This window comes from Lolium perenne, chromosome 4, assembly GCF_019359855.2.
Source record: "Lolium perenne isolate Kyuss_39 chromosome 4, Kyuss_2.0, whole genome shotgun sequence".
NCBI lineage: Eukaryota > Viridiplantae > Streptophyta > Magnoliopsida > Poales > Poaceae > Lolium > Lolium perenne.
The window spans coordinates 159,980,203-159,999,203 of record NC_067247.2 but is presented as its reverse complement, the minus strand read 5'-3'; the positions used below and the strand labels follow the sequence as shown (position 1 = coordinate 159,999,203).

At 43.0% G+C, this 19,001-nt stretch overlaps 1 protein-coding gene and 1 long non-coding RNA gene across 12 annotated transcripts in view; both read left to right on the top strand.

The window, feature by feature from the left end:
* Positions 1-19,001, top strand: part of LOC127294312 (uncharacterized) — a 37,098-nt gene that overhangs the window by 9,496 nt on the left and 8,601 nt on the right. The gene's annotated exons all lie outside the window — the stretch shown is intronic.
* Positions 7,288-12,456, top strand: LOC139830544 (uncharacterized). 6 transcript variants are annotated; one of them, XR_011742953.1, is made up of 4 exons: positions 7,288-8,061; positions 8,255-9,539; positions 10,943-11,109; positions 12,121-12,456. It is a non-coding gene; the product is annotated as an uncharacterized lncRNA (long non-coding RNA). The 6 variants fall into 6 exon arrangements; XR_011742952.1 differs by having other exon boundaries at positions 7,293-8,329; positions 8,869-9,539; XR_011742950.1 differs by having other exon boundaries at positions 7,304-8,953; positions 9,351-9,539.

Here is a 19,001-nt window from a genome sequence, read left to right as displayed (position 1 = left end):
ACCCATCTAATAAGCCTTGGCTTAGCATCTTTCTTTTGCATAAGGTATCTGATTGCAGCATGATCAGTATGAATAGTAACTTTTGAATCAACAATATAAGATCTAAACTTATCACAAGCAAAGACTACAGCTAACAATTCTTTTTCAGTAGTAGCATAATTTCTTTGAGCAGCATCAAGAGTTTTACTAGCATAATGAATAACATTCAATTTTTTATTTACTCGCTGTCCAAGAACAGCGCCTACAGCAAAATCACTAGCATCACACATAATTTCAAATGGTAAGTTCCAATCAGGAGGTTCAACTATAGGGGTAGTTGTTAAGGCTTTCTTTAGAGTTTCAAAAGCTTCCTTACAATCATCATCAAAAACAAAAGGTACATCTTTTTGAAGAAGATTAGTAAGAGGCTTTGAAATCTTGGAGAAATCTTTAATAAACCTCCTGTAAAACCCAAAGATGACCAAGAACACTACGAATACCTTTAACATCCCTAGGATAGGGCATCTTCTCAATTGCTTCAACTTTAGCTCTATCAACTTCAATACCTCTCTCGGAAATTTTATGTCCCAATACAATTCCTTCATTAACCATAAAGTGGCATTTCTCCCAATTAAGAACAAGGTTAGTTTCTTCACATCTCTGCAAAACTTTATCAAGGTTCCGCAAGCAATTATCAAAAGAATTCCCATAGACAGAAAAATCATCCATGAATACCTCTACAATACTCTCGCAAAAGCCATGAAAAATAGCAGACATGCATCTTTGAAAAGTAGCAGGAGCATTACATAAACCAAAAGGCATACGTCTATAAGCATAAGTTCCATAGGGACAAGTGAAAGTGGTTTTCTCTTGATCCTTAGTTTTAACAGCAATTTGTGAAAACCCAGAATAACCATCAAGAAAGCAAAAATGAGTATTTTTAGATAACCTTTCTAACATTTGATCAATAAAAGGCAAAGGGTAATGATCTTTTTTAGTAACCTTATTAACTTTTTGATAATCAATGCACATTCTATACCCTACAACTACTCTTTGAGGTATGAGCTCATCATTATCATTAGGAACAACAGTCATTCCTCCTTTCTTAGGAACATAATGCACAGGACTAACCCATCTACTATCAGCAATAGGATATATAATACCAGCTTCAAGAAGTCTTAATACCTCATTTCTTACCACATCCTTCATCTTAGGAATTAGGCAATGTTGGGTTCAACAACAGGCTTCGCATCATCTTCCATATTAATGGCGTGTTGGAAAATAGAGGGAGAAATCCCCTTCAAGTCATCAAGTGTGTAGCCAATAGCTCCTCGGTGCTTCTTCAATATTTCCAATAATCTTTCTTCTTCAAACTCTGAAAGCTTAGAACTAATAATAACAGGATATATTTTCTTATCATCAATATGAGCATATTTAAGATTATCAGGCAATGGTTTTAAATCAAAGACAGGATCTTCCTTTGGTGGCGGTGTTGTACCCAGATCTTCCATCGGTAAATCATGCTTAAGAATAGGTTGACGAAGGAAAATTTCATCAAGCTCATCTCTTTCTTCCCTAAAAACTTCACTCTCGCTATTCTCCAAATGTTGCTGCAAGGGATTATTAGGGGCAAGAACAATAGATGCACACTGTTCAAATTTAAAATCATTATTAGGCGGATCAATTTTATAAGGAGTTTTGGTAAATTTAGAGAAGTTAAACTCATAAGATTCACCAGCAAATTTAGTCAAAATTTTCTCTTTCTTACAATCTATAATAGCTGCACAAGTATTTAGAAAAGGTCTACCAAAAATGATAGGACAATATTCACTAGCAGCAGAACCAAGTACCAAAAAGTCAGCAGGATATTTAATCTTACCGCATAGAACCTCCACATCTCGAACAATACCAATTGGAGAAATAGTTTCTCTATTAGCCAGCTGAATAACCACATCAATATCTTCAAGTTCACAAGAACCAATTTCGTGCATAATCTCCGTGTAAAGCTCATAAGGAATAGCACTAATACTTGCACCAATATCACATAAACCATAATAACAATGATCTCCAATTCTAACAGATAGCATGGGAACACTAGCTTTCTTAGACTTATTAGGATGTGAAACAATATTAGAAGCATCTTCACAGAAAATAATATGACCATCCTCCACATTTTCAGTCACAAGATCTTTAACTATTGCAACAGCAGGTTTAACTTTTATTTGTTCTTCAGGTTCTATAGGTTTCTTTTCACTTTTATGAACTGCACTATTTATAACAGAGTACTCCTTCATTTTAGCAGGGAAAGGAGTTTTTTCAATATAAGCTTCAGGAATAACATGATCAACAGTTTCAACTACAACACATTTATTAATAGATGAATCAATTTTATCTTTATACGGTTCATGATACTTATCAAAATTCTTCTTAGGCAATTCATAATGAGAGGCAAAAGCTTTATAAAGATTTGCAGCAACTTGAGAATCAAGACCATAAGTAGCACTCATATTACGAAATTTATCAGTATCCATAAAAGCTTCAATGCATTTATAATCATAATTTATACCTGGTTCTCTATCTTTGTCGATCTCCCATCCTTCAGTATTTTCCTGGATCCGATTGAGAAGGTCCCTTTTAAACTCTTCTTTGTTGCGCGTGAATGATCCAGAACAAGAAGTATCCAGCAAGGTCTTGTCTTCAAAAGAAAGTCTTGCATAGAAATTATCAATAATAACATTACCAGGAAGCTCATGAATGGGGCATTTGAGCATTAAAGACTTCAATCTCCCCCACGCTTGGGCAATACTCTCTCCATCATGAGGCCAAAAATTATATATGCGGTTCCGATCCTTGTGAATTTCACTTGGAGGATAGAACTTAGAATAAAACCGGGGCACAATATCATTCCATTCAAGAGAATCCCCATTATCCAGTAATTTATACCAATGTGCCGCTTTACCAGACAGCGATATAGAGAATAGTTTCTTCCTCACTTCATCCATAGCAATACCTGCACACTTGAATAAACCGCATAATTCATGCAAGAACAGTAAATGATCTCCAGGGTGGACAGTTCCATCCCCTGTATAACGGTTATCCACTACACGTTCAATAATTTTCATAGGTATTTTGTATGGTATCTCTTCCTCACCTGGCGCCTCATCCACTACCTTTGCAGTAGTAGCAGATTTCCCAAATACACATTCAAAAGGAGATCTCTCCATAATGAATTATGGCAGCAGGCAGAAATAAAATCAGCACAAACAGTAGAAGTTTCCCTTACCAATTCCACTTACCAATAGCGCTTCACTCCCCGGCAACGGCGCCAGAAAATAGTCTTGATGACCCACAAGTATAGGGGGTGTATCGTAGTATCTTCGATAAGTAAGAGTGTCGAACCCAACGAGGAGCAGAAGGTGTTGACAAGCAGTTTCGATGAAGGATTCACTGTAAATGCTCACAGACAAGTATTCAGGGGGTTTTGATGTAACAGATGAATAAAGTACGAGTAAGTAAAGTGCGAGAGTAACAATTGCAGCGAGTGGCCCAATCCTTTTTAGCACAAAGGACAAGCCGGTTTGTTTACTTATAATGACCAAACGTTCTCTAGGACACACGGGATTTTAGTCTAGTGCTTTCGCTACATACAGCTAATTAATCTTCATTGTTTTGATAAGTGTTGTGTGGGTGAACCTGTGCTAATGTACCGCCCTTCCTAGGACTAATACATACTTGTGATTATACCCCTTGCAAGCATCCGCAACTACAAGAAAGTAATTAAGATAAATCTAACCACAGCCTTAAACTCTGAGATCCTGCTATCCCTCCTGCATCGATATACCAACGGGGGCTTAGGTTTCTGTCACTCCGGCAACCCCGCAATTGGCAAACGAGTACAAGATGCATTCCCCTAGGCCCATAAAGGTGAAGTGTCGTGTAGTCGACGTTCACACGACACCACTAGAAGAATAACACCACAACTTAAATATCATAACATTGAATATTACTCAACCATACTTCACTACTAACATTTAGACTTCACCCATGTCCTCAAGAACTAAACGAACTACTCACGAGACATCATATGGAACATGATCAGAGGTGATATGATGATGAATAACAATCTGAACATAAACCTTGGTTCAACGGTTTCACTCAATAGCATCAACAACAAGTAGAAATCAATACCGGGAGAGTTTCCCCTATCAAACAATCAAGATCAAACCCAAATTGCTACAGCGATGACGATGTGCAACGGTGGAGACGGCGGTGATGATGATGAAGATGATGATGATGGTGATGGAGATGATGTCCAACTTGATGGCGGTGACGATGGCGTCGATTTCCCCTCCGGGAGGGAATTTCCCCGGCGGATCTCAGCCCGCCGGAGAGCTCTTTTCTCTCTGGTGTTCTCCGCCTCGCAGAGGCGGCTGTAACTCTTCGCGAGGTACCCTCTGGAGCTTAGGTCTTCGGGACGAAGGCGTACGCGAAGAAAAGGAGGCGAGAGGGGGCTGTGGGCCCCCTCCTCATAGGGCGGCGCGGCCAGGCCTTGGGCCGCGCCGGCCTATGGGGTGGGCCCACCTCGGGTCCCCTCAGCTCCCCCTTCTGGCTCACTTCGTCATCTGGAAAAATAGGATTTTTGATATAATTTCCATCAACTGTTGATCTTCCGAAATATTGCATTCTGACGGCGCTTTTTCCAGCAGAATCCTGGCTCCGGTGCTCGATCCTCCAATAATCATGAAACATGCAAAATAGATGAAATAACATAAGTATTGTGTTCAAATATGAAATATATCAATGAATAACAACAAATTATGATATAAAATAGTGATGCAAATTGGACGTATCAAGACGCGACGAGACATAAAAGGAGGGAACCAACCGTTGTGGATGTGGTTGCCGACGGGTGGGATCCCGCCTCGCTTCTCGTTGTGTCCGGCATGCCCAGAGCATCCCCTGTGGAACCGGGATGGGCTCGGGCTCCGGACACCGTATTGGACCGCGTCGGACGGAAGGAGGCTTTGGGGCGCGCGACTGGGAACGAAAAATTGTCTGACGCGCCCCAAATACCTTTGGGGGTCGCTTTGGGGGGCGCGGCCGGAGATGCTCTCAGTATATCATTTCTGATCAACTTAGTAATATAATTGGCTTCAATTTCTTGGTTAACTGCCATAAGTTTTGTCAGGAATAGTTTACTTAATAATCATCAACAACATGGCAAACAACCCCAAAATTAACAAAGATTACAACTAGGTTTCTGGAGCTAGGCAGAGCTTGTCGTATGCTATAGTAGACAGATGGGAAGTCGTGCTAAGGTTTCAAAGGACAAACGCGCCAGAGCAGAAACCAGCACCAATGATGACAACCGTAGATCCAAACAGACTGACGCGAAACCACACCAACGAATACGAAGACCGACTGGATCCCAGGAGACCCCGCTGGGAACACGACTCCACACGCCCTCCAACGGTGCTAGACGCACCACTGGAGCAAAGATAGGGTGGGGAGAACCTTATTATGACTTCAAGATGTATCTGCCGTCTCATCATTCTGAAGAAGACATGGAGAAACAACCTAAACAAATTACGGGAACCCTCCCGCTGGCGAGGGGGCGTGGTCCGCCACACTTACAAGGCCCCAAGGCCAGCGAAGGTGGAGCGGACCAGCGGCTTCACCGGCGAGGAGGATGGAAACCCTAGATGGTTTTTGCTTTCGCCGCCACCTCCCAATCACCCGGCCAGTTTACTTACAACTTAGTAAGAGCATCTCCAACAGGCGCGCTAAAACGCGGCGCGCTAAACCTCCGTTTCGGCGCGCTGCAAACCGCTGGCGCGCGTGATACCGATTTTCCCCCGCCGGAGGCTGTATTTTGCAGCGCGCGTTGGTGCGGGAAAAAAGCACCTCCGCCGGAGGCTGTATTTTGCAGCGCGTTTCGACCGTTTTTTCAAAATTAATCAAACGAACGATGAAAATTTGATCGAAAATACGAATATAATTAAAAAGTTCAACGATACAGCGCGACATAGAAGTCGAAAATGAAAATCTAAAGCTACTCGGAGGAGTCCCAATCGAAGTCCGACGAGTGGGAGCTCGGAGTCGTCTCCGACACCGGCGTCGACGTCCACTCGAAGGAGGAGGAGGAGGAGGACAGAACGATCGTCGACGGCCCTGCGCCGTTCTTCTTTTCCTCCTCCTTCCTCGCCGCCTTCTCGGCCCTCCCCGCCTTCCTCGCGGCGGACTCGGCGCGGCGCTTCTCGCGGCTCGCCTTCTTCTTCGCCTTGAGCGCCGCCTTCTCCTCCTCCTTCTGCGCGTAGAAGGCCTCGGTGGCGGCGACGTCTTCGGGGAAGCGGCGCGCCCACTCGAGGCGCAGCGCCTCGTCGCGCTCCGCGATGAGGAGGCGCTGCTCCAACTCCTGTTGCCGGCGCTGCTGCTCCTGCGTGATGACGGGCGGCGGCGGCGCGAGCATCTCCGCCTGCTCCCGCGTGTAGACGTCGTGAAAATTCATCGACCGCCGGGAGCGGCCGAGACGCCACGCGACGGCGTCGTACGCCCGCGCCGCCTCGTGCGCCGTGTCAAAGGTGCCGAGGCGGATCCGCTCGTCGCCGGAGCGGATCTCCGCGTCGAACCGCTCGGCCGCGCCCGAACGCCGTGGTAGCCGGAGGCGGGCGGCGGCGCGGAGGCATCGTCGGCGGCGCGGAGGTGGAGCGTCGGCGGGAGGGGGAGAGATCGCGTCGGCGCGGAGGCGGAGCGTCGGCGGGAGAGAGAGAGGGAGAGAGCGCAGACGCGTGGAACGTTCAGGCGGTTGGCGCGTTCGCGCGTGTCGCGTTTATAGCGCGCGCGGCAGCGGACGCGCCAATTCTCCCGCGCGGGATAGCGGAAACGCGGACGCGCGGCAAATTTTTTAGCGCGCGCGCTTTTTTCCCGCGTCCGCTGGAGCTGCGCGCGAGCGCCAAATTGGTAGTTTTTTTGCCGCGCGGCTGTTTTAGCGGAGATGCTCTAATGCGTTTCATTACTAGTGCCACTTTCATTCCCTCCGTTTGTCGTATATAGTTGGTTTATTAATGTATTTGGCTAGCTTCGCTGCCTTAATCACCTGCCATTTCATTACAATTACTACTCCTACTAAACTTGGAAAGCAACTTCCAGCTTTATTAATGTGTCCATTTCAAGTGGTAGTCTGATTCCATGGTATCTCTAAAGAGCTCTAAGCTCCCAGTGTTCTGAGAGCCTGTGGTTGCTCCACGGTGATCGCTACTTGTGTCCCTACTGTCAGCGTGTTGTTGCGTTTTATTATCTTAACAAAAACGTGTGCGCTGGTGTGTTCATGACGGTTCGTCCCCGCGTAAGGCGGTTGCTTGGTCAAACCAATCAACAAAATTAGTTCTGCTTCGCCGCTCCATCCCCGCTTGACCACATCGTCGTCCTCCTGCTATCCCCTCTAGCCGCAACCGCGGAACCGCCCAGTCCCCTGTTTCCGCCGTTAACGTCGCCAGCTGGTCTCCGACAGCGACCGGACGTCTACGGCGAGCGGCGGCAGCGTGGATTTTGGCAACTAAGGCATGATTAGCGGCGGGCGGACTACATCGAGCGATGTAGATTTCGGACTTCGGCGGATTGAGGTCTGGTGAGCGATTGCTGGCCCCGGTGGCTAGGCGAGAGGTCAGTGGTGGATGGGATCGGCTGGCTGAATCGACTCTGTAACATCAGCGAACTTTGCAGCATGTTGCCTCGGCGGCTGCGGCGCTGCGGGTAGCATCCACAACATGGTGAGCGGCGGGCAGCCTCAGCATCTGCTGTAGTTTGTTTCACGGTGGGCGGAGCACGCCGGTGGGCAGTGTGTTCTGACGTAAGGTATGGTGGTGGTGGTTCCTCTTCAGACTTTTTATCAGCTAACAGGCTGATCTGCTTGAACTGTACAATGAGCATCTTTGTTATAGCCCATGGTTCCTTTATATTCAAGTGTGTCCTCATGTATGCATCGTGGATGTCTGATACGAATTTGTGCTCCATTCTGCCACTGGGCTCATGTGCATCGCAGCTTGCTGAAGCTGGCTGTGAGCTGCCTCGTGTACCATTCAGGTTTCTACAGTTTTCAATCCCTTTTGATATGTCTGGCTATATTTTCACCCATGGAATATTTGTCTCTGAATCAACTCAAATGTTAATGGAGCAGTTTACAAAATCGTTCTTTCACTGTCTCGATCTTGATGCCATTTCTTGGTGAATTTTGCATTTCCAAAGTATTGACCTGTTATCTACAAAAATATTTCAGCAAACATTTGAGAGAATTTCTTGTGTATGGCAGCAGAGAAATTGTTAACAAAATGAAGATAAAACGGTAAAACAGGTGAGACATCGACCATAAAAAGTGAAGCATCTGCCTGCTTTGTGCTTTCACATGATATATCAAGCAACCAAATGATCCGTGCACATAGGAAACAAACTGCCAGACTAGGGCTAACATATTTACCATCGATTGAATGCAGAAATATGAAAGTGTTGATAAAGAAAGGTCATAAGGAAGGTAGTGTAGACGTTTCAACAATCTTTTGTAAACTAGATCTGGAGCTAATTTGGTAGCCAGAGAAGTTCCTCACAATCTTCTCTTCAGTTAGAGCTGCCAGCTAATTTTGTGGGTAGGGTATATGTACACTTGATAAATTATCCTGAAGATGATTTTGGGCTCATAGGATCTGACTAGCTTACAAATCTGTTGAACTGTACTGATTATGATGATTTTTTTTTGCTCTTATAGCGATCATATAATCTTCGTAATGATTTAATTTTTTTCAAATGAGATTCTTCTATTGGCAATTCTATTAAGATTTTTTTTTGACTCTTATGCTAATTCTATGTCCATTTCGCTGAACGTCTTTTGATGTTCAGAATACTAAGGGGAAGTGCCTTGCGCCTGGAGCCGTGGATACGAAATGAAAATTGAACCACATGATGTGGTTTGTAGTCCTTGGTGGTGGGACCTTATTGCTGATACAGGCTTTTGTATCTGAATGTGTGCAAGTCGTGCAACATAGATGTGGCAAACTTTGTGATCTATATTCTCGAGATATCTCAAACAACATTCTGCAGTTCGTTTTGGTTTGTGGCAAAGTAGGCACATTGTAGTTTCTTCAAGTTTTTATTTATTAATTACTAAAGTTTGTATAACCAAAGTTTTGACTGAATTCTTAATTCAGTTGTAGATGTCTTCACGTGCATCATCGGAATTACTTGGCATTTCCTTAAATCATCATTTCATTCATTTAGGATTAGAAGCTGTAATTCTAAATTTCTGTAGTTCAAGAGTCACTAGGTTCTGTGTGTCGGTGCATTTAAATATTTAAGATTCTTTTTTGTTATGATATTGGTAGGCGGGTGGAAGCGGGGAGTAACGTGGTGGGTGGTGGCTGTGGGCATCTCTTGGGTGGGATCGGCATCTTTCTAAGTGGTTGGGTGGCGTCGGCGGGCACTGGCGCAGGCGGATCACATCGGTGGGCTTCGATGTAAAGGCATGCGGGTGGTCAATCTTTCTTTGTTTTACCTTCTATTGAGGGACCAAGGTGCACTTTCTCTCTTTTACTTTCGATATGTCTTTACTTCAGCCATTGCTTTAGAAGGCATTACCTCCTTTCATATGTTGTAGAGTGGGATTTTTTATTTATGGTTGGAATAAGTAAAAGTATGTTGCTTGGTGAAAATAATATTAGTGAAAGGCATATATATATATATATTGTAGCTATTAAACTGGCTATGAAGTTGAGTTGGATCACTCTTTTCTTGCGGGGAGGATATCCAGTATTGAAATTAACCAATCTAACACTTTTTACTTACCTTTAGATTATAGGTTTACTCTGATGACCAATACAGCCTTCAAGTCCAGTAAAAGAAGAAATTTGTAAAAGTGTCAATGTGGTTAGCCTAGAATAGAAGAAGCAATTAGAAACCCATTAAATCTATAGCTGAAGAAAACTAAAATTACTAACAGTGATCAAGTGGATGAGCAGCCAACTGGATTTTGATACAATCTAGAAGCAAAAGGAAACTACCGAAATAACTAATGTGCTATAGGATATCATAGTTTAATATTATTAGATCATTTAAACTTTTACGAGTGAGCTTATCTTAGAATTATCTCTCGAGAATAGGGATGTGATGGGTGTATTTTTCTACGCACTGGTAAATATTTGTACCCAGTGGATCCAATGGCATCATTCGGAGTGACGTTTACAGCTGGTTGAATATTATTTCGGTCAGATGTGTTGTTCCCTTGTATCATGTAGCTCTTCACTTTCTTCAATGTTGTTGCAATCCATACATTTATATTTCTTCGAAGCGAATGATATTGCATCTACAATAGTTTGGGGCAACTGAGAGGATGTTTGTTATGATTTAGCGTTGGTGTTTATGTATTTTGGTTCTCAAGTTCAGATGATTGTTTGACCGTGTTGGCAAGCGGTTCTATGGCCAGCACTTAAGTAATGCTAGATGTTATCTTGCCTATCATGTGCAAAAAAAATTGTGTTCCAACTCTTAATTAGCAAGTTAAATAAAATTGGAAGTGTCGGAAGTACATGGTGACTATCCTTAGTCATTTGAGAAGCAATGTAAATAACCTCAAGCATGCTGGCTTTTTTTACTCCATAAAACTTATTTAGGCAAGTTAGAAAATTATGTTATGCCATATCCGTATGTACATGTCCATTCTGTTTACTCACCAACAACAGGCATATGATTTTTTTTTGTTTTTCACTAAACTTGAAATGCATTAATCCATTTTAGGGTCAATACAGAAATTAAGAAGCTTAGCATGAAAGGCAACCAGTAATTCTTTTGTACTCGGAGTCTTAAAAAATCATATGACACGGATGTGAGTGCAACCGTGCACTATCAGTCTTTATGCTTGTTTGATTGAACTAGAATGAGTGACATATGTTCTTCTAAGTGATTTATGCATGATTTTCAGATGTCTGAGCATGTGGTCCGGGCTACCTTAGTGACTGAAAATGTAGTTGCTGGCGAGGATGTTGCTACACCACCTACTACTTTTACTACAAACAAAACAACACCTAGAGGTTCAGAACCAGTAACAAATGTTTGTGAAAATAGGAGCAGGAAGACAGCGATACCAAGGTCAGTTGCATGGCGATTCTTCAATATTTTTATTTATTAAAGTTGAACTCAAAAGGAAATGGATCCCTTCTTTACCATCAAGGGCGAGGGAAATAGAACACAAACAAAGTTGAAACTTTGTTTGTAATGGATTGTGCATACTATCTTCCTTCGACCGGCTGGATATATAAAAAGCTCTTGCTGATATGGTACTCATTGATGAGCTATATTGTGAAGTTGTAGAGGCTGAAAGTTTCAAATATAATCAACGTTAACTGTTAGAAGGGGTAGTTTTCAGCTCAACATGGAAGGGAAAGTGGAACCAAACTAATTTCTGAAATACACAAGTTTTTTTCTTAACCAGACACATGGATCATGTAGAAATCAACAGACGTGTAGTATTTTGTTATTTACAGAAGGAATGGTAAATTGTTTGTCCTATTGTGCTCTAATCTTTAGTCCCTGTTCTGGGCTATATATGAAGACCTAACTGTTATAGCTATTTAATACTTTGTAGATCATTGGTTAAGAAACCCCTTACTCCGTAGTATATTTAAGTTGAAACTATTATATGGTTTGTTAGTTGAAGAATTCACAACTAAAACTCTCTCTTCAAGTGCAACCATGACATGTGCAGTACTAATTATGAGGTGCATCTTTTCCCGGTAAACCTTAGTGTTGATGTGTTCCTGTTGATTTACAGGCTCATGAATATGAGCACTAAGATGTGGTGTCGAGATTCGCCAATCCAGGTTCCCAAGATTATTATTTGCTCGTGAAATTTGCACCTTTTAAGCAAGATATTACAGTCAAAATTTTATTTTCCCGTTTCAACTTATGTCATAGGTTGTTTTTGCTCATAACACACCTGAACCAATTTTATTGCCCACTAAATTATTTTGTTTAACTTTAATCTAGACGTGTGTAGCCTTCTGTAGTCCATCTATCTGATTCACTTTCCAATTTTTATTTTTCCTTGCAATTTGCTACATGTTTCAAAACAGTTACAATTTGTTTCGTTGACTTATGTAGGTCACCTCTGCATGTTCCTGTTGTTGGATTATCACTTCTCTTTCACAACAGATCAACTAAAGGATATGTAAATTGGTAAATATGAGTATTTTATCTCACCCGTTGTGAGGATCCGGTAGCAGACTGAAGTCGCCAATCATGAGGAGTTCCTACCACAGCTAGCGTACTAAAGTTCGTTGCCTTTGTAATAATGAGCTAATGTATTTCTTTTACTTTCCCTATTTTTTATGATTAAATATACTTACTCTATTGTATAGTATTAATATTTCATAACAATGTATTGCATCAATTGTACACTTGTTTAGTCACGGTTTATATGATACAGTTTGTAGGAAATCATATGATTCATATCTAGCTACCAAGAAAAGTTTCATGCCTGCGTTTTCATAACCAAGCAATCAACTTTGGAATCAAATCCAACACTTGCTGGGTTAAATGGTATGCATGTACTATGGTGAGTGGGCTCAAGAGTATTCCATGTCATTTATTAGATCTCGGTGCACTTGGCAATGTATTTTCATACTTCGAAAGGATTACAATTTATTTCATAGTAATCTATGGGAATATATTTCATAGTAATCTATGACGCAGAAAAGCGTTGCATAGGTGAAGCCAAATGCGCACACATCAAGGAAAAAATAAAACGAGAATATGAAGAAACGGCGCAGCAAAGCGCGCAAGGTCCATCTAGTAGCTGGCTAATCTTGCTAACTTGATTACCTGCCATATTTCTACTAGTACCATGTTCCATGATTTATTTCTTCCCCTGAGATTATTTTGCTATTTTGGCCGCACCATGCCAAGCGTTTATGACTCTAATTAGTTTTCACTCTGTATAGAAGAGACACGTGTTGTGTATCTCAATTTCCTACCTTGCTATTGCATTTTTCGATTTAGGGGTATTGTTGGGCAACTCGGTCCTTTTAGGATGTGTTTGGTTTGTGGGCATGAAAAAGTGACTATGGGTACCCCCAACCACGTGGTTAGGGTTAACCACTTTTTATGTTTGGTTGAGTTGGTTGGGAAAGTGGTTAACCACAACCATATTTGTGTTTGGTTTCGGGTGTGAAACATGGTTGGGGTGATATGATCACCTCTTATTTAAGATGGTGAGAATACCTCATAATATGAATTCAATATTTTGGTTGACATCATAACCATGAGTCAAACTAGCAGATTTGTATGTAGTACAAGATTAGGTACATAATCTAGCTAGCTAGCTCTATGTGTAACCAATCGATTAGCATCTTACCAGTAGCGCACAACAATGAATATGACTTCCTAGCTAGCCAATTTTATCTTACCGTAGTGAATCAGGTCCAGACACACTTCATAGCCCAGGATATGTGACTCGCTGTCTTGTAAATTGACTATCGACCCCATGTTTCCCATCTCCTCATGTTCCAACACTTCTCACAGCATACTTTTAGGGTCCCAACCACGTGGTTAGGGTTAACCACTTTTTATGTTTGGTTGAGTTGGTTGGGAAAGTGGTTAACCACAACCATATTTGTGTTTGGTTTCGGGTGTGAAACATGGTTGGGGTGATATGATCACCTCTTATTTAAGATGGTGAGAATACCTCATAATATGAATTCAATATTTTGGTTGACATCATAACCATGAGTCAAACTAGCAGATTTGTATGTAGTACAAGATTAGGTACATAATCTAGCTAGCTAGCTCTATGTGTAACCAATCGATTAGCATCTTACCAGTAGCGCACAACAATGAATATGACTTCCTAGCTAGCCAATTTTATCTTACCGTAGTGAATCAGGTCCAGACACACTTCATAGCCCAGGATATGTGACTCGCTGTCTTGTAAATTGACTATCGACCCCATGTTCCCCATCTCCTCATGTTCCAACACTTCTCACAGCATACTTTTAGGGTCTGCAAATGAAACATTAGCCACAAAAGGGGTGGAAACAGATTAGTCGATCCCTATATTCTTTGCCCTTAACAATTATAGTTGGATGCAGTACCTTTTCTTTATGGCCGAGTCCTATTTGCCTCTGTAAGAGCATCTCCACCTGCGCGTCCTAAATAGTCACCGGCAGAGACGCCGGCACTGTCGTATTGGGGCGCCGGCACAACATCCTCCATTTGGGGAAGCTGCTCCCACACCGGCGCGTCCCATACGACAGCCCCGATAGATGATTTGAATTAAAAACTTAAACAGAGGCATAGGAATTCGAATAAGTTTTCAAATTTAAAGTTTGAGCCAACACACGGCCACTAAATTTGAATAGGTTTTCGAATATGAAGTTTGGGCCAACATACGGCCACCGAATAGCCGTATCCGGCTGCAAAAAACAACTTCGGCTTCCAAGCCAACTGATCAGATGAATGGGGTCAAGGGCGGCTCAACCTCGATGACTTCCTCACGTCGCGTCGGCAAGCCCCGACCGCAGCTGCGTCGCTGCAACAGGATCCATGGTCACCGGGGGGGGCATGAACGTCGATGGTGCCGGAGGAGACATGAACGTGGAGGGTGCTGGGGGAGACGCCGATGCAGCTTGCGCCGCCAGCACCTCTTGGCCGATGCGCTCACGGTACATCTCGTCGGCGGCTTCGTGGCCTTCGCCGAAGCCTATCAGATCGGTGGCATGGCGGCGGCGAGGGCTTTTCGGGTTGGAGGCTGGATGGGAGATGGAGCGGCGGGCAGGAGAAATGAGCGATGGAGGGGACGGGTTTTTGGTGGAAAAGATGTATAATTTTGGGATGTGTGGCTACATGCGGCTCCCACGCCCAAAAAAATTCGCCTTGCGAGGCGCCGGCATGCCTGATTCGCGCCCTTCGCCAAGGGGCCGGCACGGGGCTGCCGACGCTTTTATTGGGCTCGAAAAAGCGCCAGCATTATTTGGGGCACACCGGTGTGAGCCCATTTGCCGACCCCAAAACGCTATCGGGGTCACTATGGGGCGCGCCGGTGGAGATGCTCTAACCCCACTATTTTTGATAGTTTGTCATACAATTTTAGGCTTCTTCAGTCGGGAGTGATGTTTTGGCTCCTGCGTGCACATGCTCCCTTTAGTTTGAAGTGTGACTTTGATACATTTTGAAATATCAAAAAATTCCAAACAAAAAAATTCATGTATACATGTTCACGTGCTAAGTGCGCACAAAGTCTTTGCATGAAAAATCAACTTCTAGTTTGAGCTGTGTAAAAAAAACAAAATTTAGTGCAGAAAATAAGGCTTTTTGTGAGACTTATTTTGTCTTTTTAGATCAATCATAAAAAATATCGGTTTTTCGTGAAACTGCACGAACGCACATAGATTTTCGAGATGTAAATACGAATTTTTTTGATAATTTTTTTAACTATTAGAAATATGTTTTTTGGATGGAGGGAGCATATGCACCCAAGAGCCGAATTGAATTTCCTTCTTCAGTTGATGCATATAACTCATGTATATTGTTCAAAAATTCAACCATTGCCTTGTTGTCGTGCATCATTAGCTCAATCGTTTGCCACTTATTATTGGATGATCCAAACACACCAATAAATTCTTACTGCTTAAATACTTGTTGTGCCATGTGACCTGTGAAGCAGCTGATTGTGATGTGCTTATCATTTTGTCCACCACTTGTGGTTTGGCGGCAGGTGTTTCCAAGAATGGCCAGACCCCTAATCATGTTCTCCTTGCTTTCACAACTGGTGTCAGGCAGATGCTGCACAAGGTATGATTTCAGGAGTGGGTATCTGTGTCTGCTTTTATATGATGCTTGCTTATGTCAATATTGGAAATTTTGTTCTTGTGAAATTTAAGAGAGTAGTTCCATTACAAGCTGAGACTTGCAATACTTATCCTGCAGCCATCTATTCTTGCTTGACAGTTTCATAACACAAGCAGTACTTTTTTTGCTTTCATGTAAATTCCCATGGAAAAATAGTTGTGAATACTCCTGCATCAATAGGAGCGTCTATAAAACACTTACTTGTCAGGTATAATGTGATTGAGATATGAGATAAAAGATCGAGATATGAGATAAAAGAAGATCATTCTATTTTAAAATTGTCTAGCGTCCATGAAAAATAAGCTAAATCTCTATTTAGAGAAGGAAAGACAAGCTAAATCTTTAGCGTTAAAATACTGTTAGATATCATCCTTGAACGCTGCTCTAAAAGTAGCTGAAAATATCTCAAACTTCTAACCCTTCGTGGCAATGGCAATACACGTACATTAGATTATCACTTATAGCAAAATCCTCACACTTGTGCGAGCAAATGAAAGTTCCAGTAAAGTTCTCATTATCTCTTTGAAATAGCAATACCTGTCGGACATGAAAGTTCCACGAACCAAACAATGACAATATCCCACAATTTCCGCCGTCTCTTTGAAATCTCATCTTTATTTTGTGCATACCTTTTTCCGTCCCTCCGCCTCTTGACCTCTTTTGGATCTGCATATACGACGCAATTTAGTATCTCACACCATAATTACATGCTCAACGGTGCGTTTGTTGTTAACTACCTTGGATTCGCCCCTTGGTTATATCCTGAAATGGAGTTTGGTTGGAAGATGACATGGATTACTGGTTTCACTATCCTGCAATTATAGCTGCATTTGAATTTGAATATACTGGAAAATTGTTTGTAAAGCCCAGTGGCATGAATTGCAAGCATACATGTATTTGACCACATATGCAAACAGTTCTCTGACCAAAACTAAATATTGAATCAAGTGTCAAGGTGTCTCAATCTACAGTAATTGATTTCATTCAAATGCAGATCACTGCATACAGCCAACGTAAGAGTCCCGATTTCATACTTTGGTTGTGAAAGGCTGATCCTGAGTAATGCTGCAACAGGTTACAGAAGCAGTCCAACCTGAAGAAGTTCAGTGGTCGAACTGCAGGGAAGAAGTGCAGAGCCTGTCACTGCGTTCAGGGGATGTGCAGCGCAGGCCTCCCGTGCAGGCTTTGGCGGTGCTCTGGCAGTGGGCGGCGCCGGGAGTACTGCACAGGCGGGCAGCATGCCGCCGGAGTGCTGCAGCAGGCGAGCAACGGCTAAGCAGCGAACGGCGCCGGGATTGCCAATATGAAGGACAGCTATCTAACTGCACCACACATGGTACTACTTGTGCTTATGGGAACTCCCCTGATGTTTGTAACCGTTGTTGTACTCAAATTGTGCATCGTCAAGTGCAAGGACATACTCATCTCTGCCCCGTTTGTCTATCATACCTTGAGTGACTTCTATGTATTTTAAAACTTTCACCTAGCATTAATCATTGTTACCTTTTTGTGTTATTTGCAGGGGCAGCCTCAAATACAACAGGCCAGCAGTAGTTTGACTCGGTCAACAGCTGCAACAACCCAGGCTGTCATCCAGCATCTGTATGCAGCTAACTCAACAACATTCCAACATTGTTGTTATGTGACTTTGTAAATGGATTTAGAAATCTTGTTATGAAAACGAAATTATTTGCTTGATTCCTGTTAGTTGATAGGGGAAACACTGGAGTTTTATCACAAAGGAGGCACTGGCATGTTACATATGAAACTAACTGTGTACTCAATGTTAGTGTTAATACAAGTGGCTTCTTGGTGATACCATCAGATGCAGAGCCTACTAGGGATATGCAGCATGATCAACATACTGTTATTTTGTGATCCAAATTCCAAGAAAAGGCTAACTTCTGACGAGCGGAGCGAGGCCTGTCGCCGGTAGGCTTGGGCCGAGCGAAGCGAGTCTGAAGTTAGCCCACACCGAGGCCCAGCAGGTGCACCTGGGGGGTGCGGGGCGTGAAGCCCCCCGCGGTACGGATCGTTGCCACCGTTTATATATTTTCCCTGTAAGCCGCCGCTAGGGTTTGGGGTCGCATCATTGTACACCCACGGCGTTTGTAAACACCACCAAAATAGTGAAGTTTTGCTGGCTGGCGCCCGTGGTTTTTCCCTTGTGTGTTGCAATGGTTTTCCACGTTAAAATCTCGTGTCCCCTGCAGTGTTTTACTTTTCGTTCTTCGTTTATTGTGCATCTCGACTTTAACAAGTGGTATCAGAGCCCGTGTTCTTTGGATCTAGGGTTTACGAGATGTCGTCACTGAAGTTCGATCTACCGCAGCTGGACTACACCACGAGATTTGCTTTGTGGCAAGTGAAGATGAGGGCGATTCTCGCCCAATCTTCAGATCTGGATGAAGCGATCGATGCTTTCGGCGAGAAAGCGAAGGATACCTGGACCGATGCGGAGAAGCGGAAAGACCGTAAGGCTTTATCGTTGATTCAACTCCATCTGTCCAATAATATTCTGCAGGAAGTGCTGCAGGAGAAAACCACCGCCGAGTTATGGGTCAAACTAGAGGATATCTGTTTGCCAAGGATCTCACGGGCAGATTGCACGTGAAGATGAAGCTGTTCTCGCATAAGTTGCAAGAGGGAGGTTCGGTAATGAATCACCTATCTTCCTGGAAAGAGATTGTTTCCGATTTGCAGTCTATAGAAGTTAAGTATGAGGATGAGGATTTAGGTCTTCTTCTTTTATGCTCGCTGCCTAATTCTTTCAGTAATTTTCGTGACACCATATTATTGAGCCACGACAAACTAACTCTCGCGGAAGTTTATGATGCTCTCCAACAAAAGGAGAAAATGAAATCTATGGTGCGGGCTGAAAGTTCATCCTCCAAGGCGGAGGCATTAGATGTTCGTGGCAGGCCTGAGCAGCGAGATAACTACTACCACAACAACAGAGATAAGAGCAAGGGCGGCAGAGGTCGCTCAAAGTCCAAAGGACGTGACAAGTTCTGCAGGTATTGTAAGAAATCTAACCACAATATTGATGATTGTTGGAAGCTGCAGAACAAGGAGAAAAGGAACGTAACTTACCAACCGAAAAATAATGATGGTAATGGTAAGGCTGCTGTTGTCAC